This window comes from Psittacula echo (genome assembly GCF_963264785.1).
Source record: "Psittacula echo genome assembly, chromosome: 15".
NCBI lineage: Eukaryota > Metazoa > Chordata > Aves > Psittaciformes > Psittacidae > Psittacula > Psittacula echo.
Window position 1 is genome coordinate 4240907 of NC_137751.1, and position 10346 is coordinate 4251252.

The following is a 10346-nucleotide window of genomic DNA, read 5'->3' on the forward strand; positions in this document are numbered from 1 at the left end:
TTTAACAATATTTTTAAAATTACTAAAGGATGTTTATACTTTTCCACAGAATATTAATCTATTTGAAAGTTCAGTTTTCTGACAAAAGGTGTTTTGAAAGAAAATTTTCAACCCATTCTCAGCAGGGTCTAGAAGAGGCAAGAAAATTTTTTTTTGTTTGGTTTGGGTTTTTTGGGGGTCTTTTGTTTCCAAACTCAGCAACCATAGAATAATCATAAACCCCCAGTATTTTAAAAGTGCCTCTCATTCACACATTTAGAAGAATTTGCAGTACAGGTCAGGATACCAACAATTCACAGCAAATTCAAGTTACAACTTTAATTCTCTGTCTCTGCCATACCACAAATGAGGAATTGGCTTCATACTTCAATAGTCTAAAACCACACTCACCTTTCTGTTCCTGTTCGGAGTCTCCTGCTTTTGAGCTCTTGAAGCTGGACACAGCATGGGAATATGTTAGTCTCAAAGTTTCTCAAACCAGATAGTATTGTAAGTAAACACCGTAAGTGAAGCCCAAACCAAATAATATGATTCAAAGATGGAAACAAAACACTTAGATCCTCAGACCTTAAATTTATCTAAGAGATTTTGATGCCCTGATCACAATAGGAATTTGATGCTCAGCTCTCCTTAACTGACTCAGTATCTCATGCTCTTTTTCTCCAATCAAATCTTATCAGGAAATAACCTTTGTCTTGAAGTACAAAAATGACCTGTGGAATTACAGACCAGTCAGTCTCACCTCTGTGCCTGGCAAAATCTTGGAGCAGATTCTCCTGGAAGGCATGCCTTCTATGATGGGGCTACAGAACTGATGAACAGGGTCTAGTAAAGCAGTTGATATCATCTACCTAGACTTGTGCAAAGCATTCGACACTGTCCCACACGACATCCTTGTCTCTAAATTAGAGAGACATCAATTTGATAGATGGACCACTTGGTGAATAAAGAACTGGCTGGATGGCCACACGCAAAGAGTTGTGGTCAATGGCTCGATGTCCGGCTGGAGACCAGTAACAAGTGGTGTCCCTCAGGGATCGGTGTTGGGACCGGTCTTGTTCAACATCTTTGTCAGTGACATGGACAGTGGGATTGAGTGCGCCCTCAGCAAGTTTGCAGATGACACCAAGCTGTGTGGTTCGGTTGATACGCCGGAGGGAAGGGATGCCATCCAGAGGGACCTTGACATGCTTGTGAGGTGGGCTGATGCCAACCTTATGAAGTTTAACCATGACAAGAGCAAGGTCCTACACCTGGGTCGGAGCAATCCCAGGCACAGCTACAGGTTGGGCAGAGAAGAGATTCAGAGCAGCCCTGCAGAGAAGGACTTGGGGGTGTTGGTCGATTAAAAAAGGAACATGAGCTGCCAGTGTGCGCTCACAGCCCACAAAACCAACCGTATCCTGGGCTGCATCAAAAGGAGCATGACCAGCAGGTCAAAGGAGGTGATCCTGCCCCTCTACTCTGCTCTCGTGAGACCTCACTTGGAGTATTGTGTGCAGTTCTGGTCTCCTCAACATAAAAAGGACATGGAACTGTTGGAACAAGTCCAGAGCAGGGCCACGAGGATGATCAGGGGAGTGGAGCACCTTCCATATGAAGACAGGCTGAGAAAGTTGGGGCTGTTCAGCCTGGAGAAGAGAAGGCTGCGTGGAGACCTCAGAGCAGCCTTCCAGTATCTGAAGGGGGCCTACAAGGATGCTGGGGATGGACTCTTCATCAGGGACTGTAGTGACAGGACAAGGGGTAACAGGTTAAAACTTAAACACGGGAAGTTTAGGTTGGATATAAGGAAGAAATTCTTTACTGTTAGGGTGGTGAGGCACTGGGATGGGTTGCGCAAGGAAATTGTGAATGCTCCATCCCTGGCAGTGTTCAAGGCCAGGTTGGACAGAGCCTTGGATGACACGGTTTAGTGTGAAGTGTTCGCGCCCATGGCAGGGGAGTTGGAACTTGATGATCTTAAGGTCCTTCCCAACCCTAACTATTCTATGATTCTATGATTCTAATTATGGACCCCTTTTCAGGTCTGAACAACAGCCAAAAGACCAAGATCAATGAGTATTTTTCTGCTCATGAGGTCTCAATAGTTCCTTAAGCACTTCTGTTTACCACTTTTTAGAATCAATCTGGAGTACTAGAAAGAAAAACTGCCCTAGAACAGCAGCATCATGCCATTTTATTAAAGCACACTGTTATTTGTTTTCCTTTATGAGGTTTCTTGACATTTGTCTACTATGATGAAATAAACTCTCTTCTGCCAGCAAGAAAAAGGTCCCAGTTATCATGTTTTCCAGCACAACTTAGAACCTTGAAGAACATAACAGTTCCAGTTAAATTAGCTGGTAACACAGCTTGGCTAGACATGAAGGGGAAGATGAACAAGTAGTATTAAGTGCTGTAGTTACATCCAGGATTTCTAGAGGAAGGATAGCCTGACTGAAGATATTTGGCAAGGACTATAAAGTCCTTAAAAACTCATTTGGCAAAATCTCCCAGCAGAAGAAGAGGAAACATCCAGGAAAACTTGCCTTATGATAACCCTGTCAATACTCTGTAAGCAATGGTCCAAATACTATGCCTTAAAGTAATACAAAATTTGAACAATTTTTGTAGCAGTGTCATGTTTTTTGTATGGGCCTTATGGCATTTCTAGAGTATCTAACTTACCCTGTAAGCAAACCAGCATCCATGGAACATATTACATTCCACAGCCTATCTCAAATAGCCAGTTTAGCTGTCTTAAGGCAAGGTTCTGTTTGGAAAGCTGTCACTGAAAAGTGGTATGGTTACGCACCAAACTAAGGATAAAACAAACATGTTTTAAGTTCAGAACCAAATATGTTCAATTTACATAAAGAGGAGCTTTGTATTTGTCTTTAAATAAATGCCAATCCAACATGCTCACCACAGGCTTTGATAAACAAGTTTGAGTTCCTTCCATCTGATGCCCCACCTGGAGTGAAAACGTACAAGAGGCTACAGGATGCTCATTTTGTCTTGTGTGTAAATCCACTGCCTTCAGTGGTCCTGGTCAGGAACTATGGACTACAGCAATATGAGTGTCTGACTCTTGTGCAAGTATGAATAATCCTCTTGAAAACTGATCTGTGCCTAGTAGAACAGCTAGGGTATGCAATAGTTGCATGATCATTTTCCCAGCGTTGCCCAGGGAAGTTAATAATTTTGCATTTCTAAGAAGAGAACAGAAACACTTCTACAAATCTATTAAGATTCCTGCAAAGAGGAAAAGGAAAAAATGAGAAGAGAGAAGGGAAAAGGAAAAAATGAGTCAGTTTAATTTGGGTGTGGGACAGGAAATAACCCTGTGTTACACAATCATAGAATCATGGAATGGTTTGGGTTGGGAGGGACCTTAAAGCTCATCCAGTTCCTACCCCTGCCACGGGTAGGGACACCTTCCACTAGAGCAGCTTGCTCCAAGCCCCATCCAACCTGGCCTTGAACACTGCCAGGGATGGGGCAGCCACAGCTTCTTTGGGCACCCTGTGCCAGTGCCTCACCACCCTCACGGGGAAGAACTTCCTTATATCTAAGCTGAATTTCCACTGTTTAAGTTTGAACCCATCACCTCCTGTCCTATCAATACAGTCACTGACGAAGAGTCCCTCTCCAGCATAATCTGTTAAATGTTCCAAGCTTTATTTCACATTAAAGCTTTATTTCACTATAAATCAATGGTTTTAGATGACTGTGTGTTTATGAAAACCTGTATAGCTGTTCTGGCAGATCTGCACTGATTCATTGCCATGATTTTTTTCCCTAGTGGCTCAAATCTGACCAACACAGTGCTCTAGTACAACGATACTAGACTAAAATAGCTTCATTTGCAGTGCTAAGCTCTAAACTGTTTTCCCTGTGGTTTGAGAGTGAAAATTTGGCATATCAAGCAAGCCACAATATCTTCCAAATTAAACTTCATCCAAACAAATTGAACCTACTCCTCTAAACAAAATAAGCAAATTTATATCCAAGCATTTGGATTTACATCATTGTTGATTATCTGCTAGCATATATAGAACATGATGAAACAGGTGCTTAATCACTTCCATAAAAGGAACCTAAAATAAATATAAATCCATATTGGTTGGCTAGTTCTGCATGATCCGAAGGTTCCTTTTAACATGTACATTTGACCTTCAGATTTGCGAAAGAAAAAGATTTCTTTAGTCTTGAGTGTTCACAGACTACTTCCACTGCATAGTAAACTCATTTAATGATATTTTAATAGCACTGTGGGTTTACAAATACATGCATAGCTATAGTATTATTTTGCCAGAATCCATTTAAGGAGCATGCTCAAATACGTATTCAGTGGCAAATAGTGACAAGAATGTAATGCCCACACACACTGGGGGTACTTTCCTTGGAGTTTTAATGGGTCACTTCTTAAATATGCAGGAAGTGGTAAAATTCCACTGAATTCAGTGGAAGGAGGGTGAGCTACATTGGATGAGGGCCTCACTGCACCTCTATAAATCACTGAGGGAATTTTTTAACACTTTGGATCTGATCTAGACATTCACTTGGTGTAAACATCTGGAACATACTTGGGTTTTCTGTTGGTGTGAGAGGACTGTGCAGCTATCTCTTTCAAGGTTTTTGAAAGTTTTAAGGCTCTTAAAATCTGACATCCTTCCAGTATTGAGAGAGCAAGCATTTTAAGCAGGTCTTTAAATCAAAGGAGTACAACTCAACTAAAAGGCATCCTGTGTCTGGATGCAGCTATTGCCTGTTCCCTGCTGCAGGACAATGGTATACACATATGTGGCCCCCTGTTATACAACCTGATGCATGGCTTCTCGTAAGGTAGGACCCAAAAATGCTTGAGCTGTCTGCCCTTTCTTCAAAGGGCTCTATGCATACAGATGCTGCCAAACCTCCATGGAGCTCCCCCTGAGAAGTTTGACTAGTTCTAAAGGTCTGATCCAGATTCTGTGTATCTCTGGTGTAAATCTAGACTAATTCTATGTGTTCAGAGGAATTAAGGTTGTATAAACTGAATGAGAAGAAAATCAGCATGTAGGTATCAAAAGATGATGGCCAGATGTCCCCTTAAGGATTCTGCTATTTCAGTGGTTGGGAATATCACCTCTAGCTTTTCATCAATCACATGCAACAATCTGGCAAACTCAAGCATGAAAGAAGTATTTCTGCTACCTAAAAGAGATATTCCACCATTATACTTCAATTCTATGTGAAGAAAGGAGGTCTGTTTATGGCTTGAAAATATGACTTGGAGTCAGGACTAGTCCTCTCTGGCACATGTTCTTTGCATGGCTTTGAGGAAGTAATTTTACCTGAGGTTTAATCTCCCTCTCCTGTTAACTTAGATTATTTACACCATTTTGGCATTTACCAATACTTGTGAGTATTCCTTAATTAACGGTACAAAAGAGGAATCATAGAATCATGTAGGTTGGAAAGAACCTCTAAGATCATCAAGTCCAACCATTAACCTTGCACTGCCAAGGGAACCATAAACCATGTCTCTAAGCATCGCAACTACATGTCTTTTAAATAACTTCAGGGATGGTGACTCCACCACTTCCCTGGGCAGCCCGTTCCAGTGCTTGAGTGATGCTTCAGTGATGAAATATTTCCTGATATCCAATCTAAATTTTATGTGGCACAACTTGAGGCCATTTCCTGTTGCCCTATTGCTTATTACTTGGTAAAAGAGACTGACACCTTACTACAACCTCATTTCAGGAAACACCTATTTACACCAGCGTTCTAACCAGTGGCATACAAATAGTTAATTTTTTTGGAGTGTATTTTGCTGTGAATTATATCAGAGTGATGATTTACTCCACTCTGTAGGTCTCTCATTCTCTTTGACATGGGCTCCATAACTTAATTCTGTAGCACAGTAAAGATAACGGCTTATTCTGCAATTGGTTTACACAGAGACACTTCTGATAGCGGTCAGTGTCTTAGAAAAACTCAGATGCGATAAACTGTAACACAAGGAAGCTACTCAGTAAAATTCAAGCCAAATATAGCTTCTACCTTTCTGAAATATTTTGAGTGGAAAGAAAGAAGTGGAGGGCTGTCATACTATCTTCCATGTTTTTGTAAAACCTGTGGGTCATTGCAATTACTTCTAACCTGGACAGCTTCATCTTAAGGTCTGTAATGCTTGAGAGATTAAATGTATTACTAGTGGCAAAGCAGGAAGATACCCAGGGACAGTGTGACCTGGATTCCATCTCTCAGTTCTTAGAAACCCCTGAATTTTGCTAAATTAGCAGTATCATTTGCCTAAATTGAAATATTTACACAACAGCTAGCATTAATGTAGTTATATCACCACTCATGTTACTCATAAGGGTCAAGCTTACTCCTTTTACCAAACAGGGTTTAATTCCTAAGACAGAAGCACCATTTAGGGGCCCTTCCATTTTCCATTAAAACCCAAGACAGTCAATTCACTCCTCTCAGAACCCCAACAGAAGCCATGCCTGGATTTACCTTTGCTAACACTGTTGCCATGAACAGGTGATACCTTAATTAGAGTAGGTTGCCACATACACAGAATGCTTAAAGTTAGTGCGTCCTGCAGGCAGAATTCTACAAGGTTCCTACAGCAAACTTATCTCTTAATGGAATATTTACAGAAATCCCTGCTATACTTCCCTGAATCAGAAAATGCTTGGCAGCCACCTGAAATCTGTAGTCCTGTAGAATATATAAATACATGATATAGATGCTTTGGTGTAGCAGTGAAAGCTTCTTATCTTCTCTCCCAAGGTAAAAAAAAATTAACACCGAAACATGCAAGGCCAGATCCCACAAGGTGCTTGAGGCAGCTTGAAACATGCTGGAATATCCGACCTTCTCTACTCAATACAACACATTTGTCCCCCCTCTTTTAATATTACTGTTTACTTATTTGTATGATGAGAGCACAAGAGAAACTCTATCACAGACCAGAACTCCATTGTGTTAGCTAAACAAACAGTCAGCAATAGGTTATTTTCTATATGATATGACAACAGACAAACGGAGTGCCCTGTGACCTCAACACTGCCAAATTTTATCACAAAACCACTATTGTATACAGTATGAAGAGCAGAGTCATTCACCCAGATGCACATGGTCTGCATAGAGGCAGTAAAAAGTGTCCACTGCTGTCACAGATATGTCATGTGAATTGTACTCCAGGCACCTCCCCTGCACTGGAGATGTTTCTCTGCCTTTCACTCCTCCAAGCAACTTGGCAGGGTGGCTTTGTTTTCCACTGGCTTTGGTAAGGCCTACCAGTAAATGACAGTAGCAGTTGCTAGGAGGCTCAGCTCACCCTGAAGTTCAGGATAACTGAGCAGAGCTTCTTGTCAGGCACATTAAACATTCTTTCCAGGCCAGCTCAGTTCATGGGAGATAGCATCCTAACTGTCACAGTATCCTCATGCTCAGAACTTATTTCCAGTACTGAAAAAGCCACTTCCTCCTTGACCAAATGATAGAAAGCTCTGCATTCCTGCACACTGAGCACATAAATATCTGCTTGTATGGCACTTCCTGGATTTCTGAAAAGTGTCTAGTTTGCAAATGGCACAGCATGTTTCAAAAGTCCCACTGGCACACAAGGTACCAATGCTGTCTTAGAAAGAACAGTCCCCAAAGTCATTTTACCAGTCTGTGTCAACTGGATCCTGCAGTGAGACCCAAAAGGACAAGAGCACATGCTACTGCTTTTCCATATTAGATCTTTATTTTTGGAAAACAATGCTCTAAACAATCAGCCAGTCTGTTACTCACAGGACAGAATTTATTCCTTGCATTTTCAGTGAAGCATGGAATGAAAATGCTACATCTTGAATGCTCCTTAATCAGAAAAAGTTTGAAATGGAAGAATGCCCTCACTGTGTTATATAAGACTTTTCTGTCTTTATATTTTTTCACTCCTGCAGTATGCTCCTCCTCTCAGAACTGCTTTATGCTTTGAAGTATAGCAATATTTCTGCTGCCTTTTTCTTAGTTCAAATGGCAGCCTCAGAGCATGCCGTATGCCACTACACAAAAAGTGGTGTAACTTTTTAAGGTAGGAAAGCCAAAGCCTGCCAATTTCAAGGCTACGCTCTTCATTCTGTAGCTGGTATGTGGATAGAAGACCCATGTGTCTGAAATTGGTAACTAGACACCCTTCCCCAACCTCAAATACACAACAAAGCTTTAAAAAACCCTGTCAAGACAAAGCAAATCTTTCCAAATCTAGACTTGCAACTAGACTACTGGGCCCAAAAAGAGTATTTCTAAGCTTCAGTTTCCTTCCTCAAGTAGCCTTAGAAAGACCTTGTAAGCAAAAGCATAAGCTACCATTACAGAACTGGCTTCAATCAGGTATTAGTACAGCAAGCAATTGCTAGGGCTTTATCAAGGCATACAGTTACAGTCAGATATTCCAGTTTCCAGGGTTTTATAGTTAGCCCTTTGATTTTATTGATAAGGGTCAAATCACTGCAGACAAGACAACTAAGTACTTACAGTACTGGGACACTCTGCATTTTACAACTTATTTTACAGTATAGGAGAGATTACTTATTAAAACAGTGAGGTTATTAGCTTTGTCAGAATTGAAAACCCTGTAAACATAAAATAAATCAGTTGAACCATGGGCAGAACTGCCCTCTTCATTATTATATACATCAGCACCTTAAGGACAGTAAAGTTTTCCAGAAGAGACAGAAGCCAGACTGCCAATGTTGTTGGCTGTATTGCATCACATCCCTGTAGTATTGTCATTCCCCAGGAAATAACAGCATTATTCACTCCTCACTAGCAAGCCATGACTCTGCCTGACATCAGCATGCTGTTCACTGTGTCCTAGACAGAGGGGTAGCTACCGCTGCCTTGGTGACTGAAGCTTTCTTTCATCTGCACCTTTGCTGCAGATGGATGGGTAAGCTGAAGTAAAAATAACATAAGGATAAATATGCTTGTAATGAAGTACATAAATTAACACAGTGTTTTGGAATTATGCAGATTTGTATCAGACAAACATTCGGCGTATGGGCCACATAACAAGCAGGGATAGGGCAATGCTGTGCACTGTAAGTTCCCTGTGCCAGCAAGTGGTGTCTGGCATCTTCTGTAGCTCACCCCTGCTTGCTGTCATTTGCAGTCCAGAATTAATCCTCTAATGAATGAAGAGATGAACTTAGAGAACAAGATTCAAGGTTCTAGGTTGCTGCCAACAAGACAACTTGGATCAATCAGCATGCATGTTTAAAACTTACTATAATGAGTGGCAGTCTCAAAGCAGAGCTCGCAAATACTGTTTGTGAAAGCACTGGATTAAGTCAAAGGAGTGGGAATGACCACATCACTGAAATACATGTGAGTTCACTTGAAATCTGATTCAAAGATGCGTATGCCTGCGTCCAAATTTGCATCTGATAGGCTCTGTTCTCTTAAAGACATATACTCCTGAGTGTTCTGCTGTACTTCAACATGACACAAGAAACGTGGATGTGAAGTGCCAAAGCAAGAGCAAACCATATCAACAGACTTGCAAAAGACCAGAGCCATTTATTGGTCTTTTTCACTTACTGTGTGAAACATGATTACTACCAGAAGGCAAGTACACGTGCAAAAAAGACTGATAGTGCACTCGATGTGATGTGCCAGTGTGTCACATGCCAAGCAACACAGCACACTGCAATCCACAGCCCTTAAAATCAATTGTGCACTACAGCTGCAGATGGTGCTTCGCTGTCAGATTTTCCTACTTCATATTTGTTCCCATTCACACATAATTGTAAAGTTTGCTTTATTTTATGAACTATTGTAGTTCCTCAAGTGTCTTTTCATTCACATTAGCAGACCAGTCAGAGCAGGGACTAGCAACTGGACTCCAGTCTTTCCTCTGCCACAGGCTTTCCAGCAGTCATTGGGCAAGCTATTGAATCTCTGGGACTACTGAGGCTTAAAGGCCCTTAACACTCTTCTGTCAAAACTGGGGTGACAGGAAGTGGATGTGGCTTTAGTTTGCTGTAAGGTTTCTTTAAAAAGCCAGGATCATATAAAGAAGTAGGTTCCTACTCCACAGTAGCTGGGATATGTTACTGGGTTCTGTGAACTGGTCTTCCTGGATAGCACTGTTTTGCATCTGAAATAACAAGCATTGCAGAAAACAATGCAACTACTTCCAAAAGTGTCTTAACATCAAGTTAGAGGATCTGGGGGAGTGAGGAGGTGTGAGAGCTTGACAGGTAGGAAAAGAAAGCTAAATTACATCACATGAGTGTGACGGAATAAACAGAATGATATGGCAAATTTGGTCAACATTCGCTAGATCTTACAGACTGACAGGAGGGTGC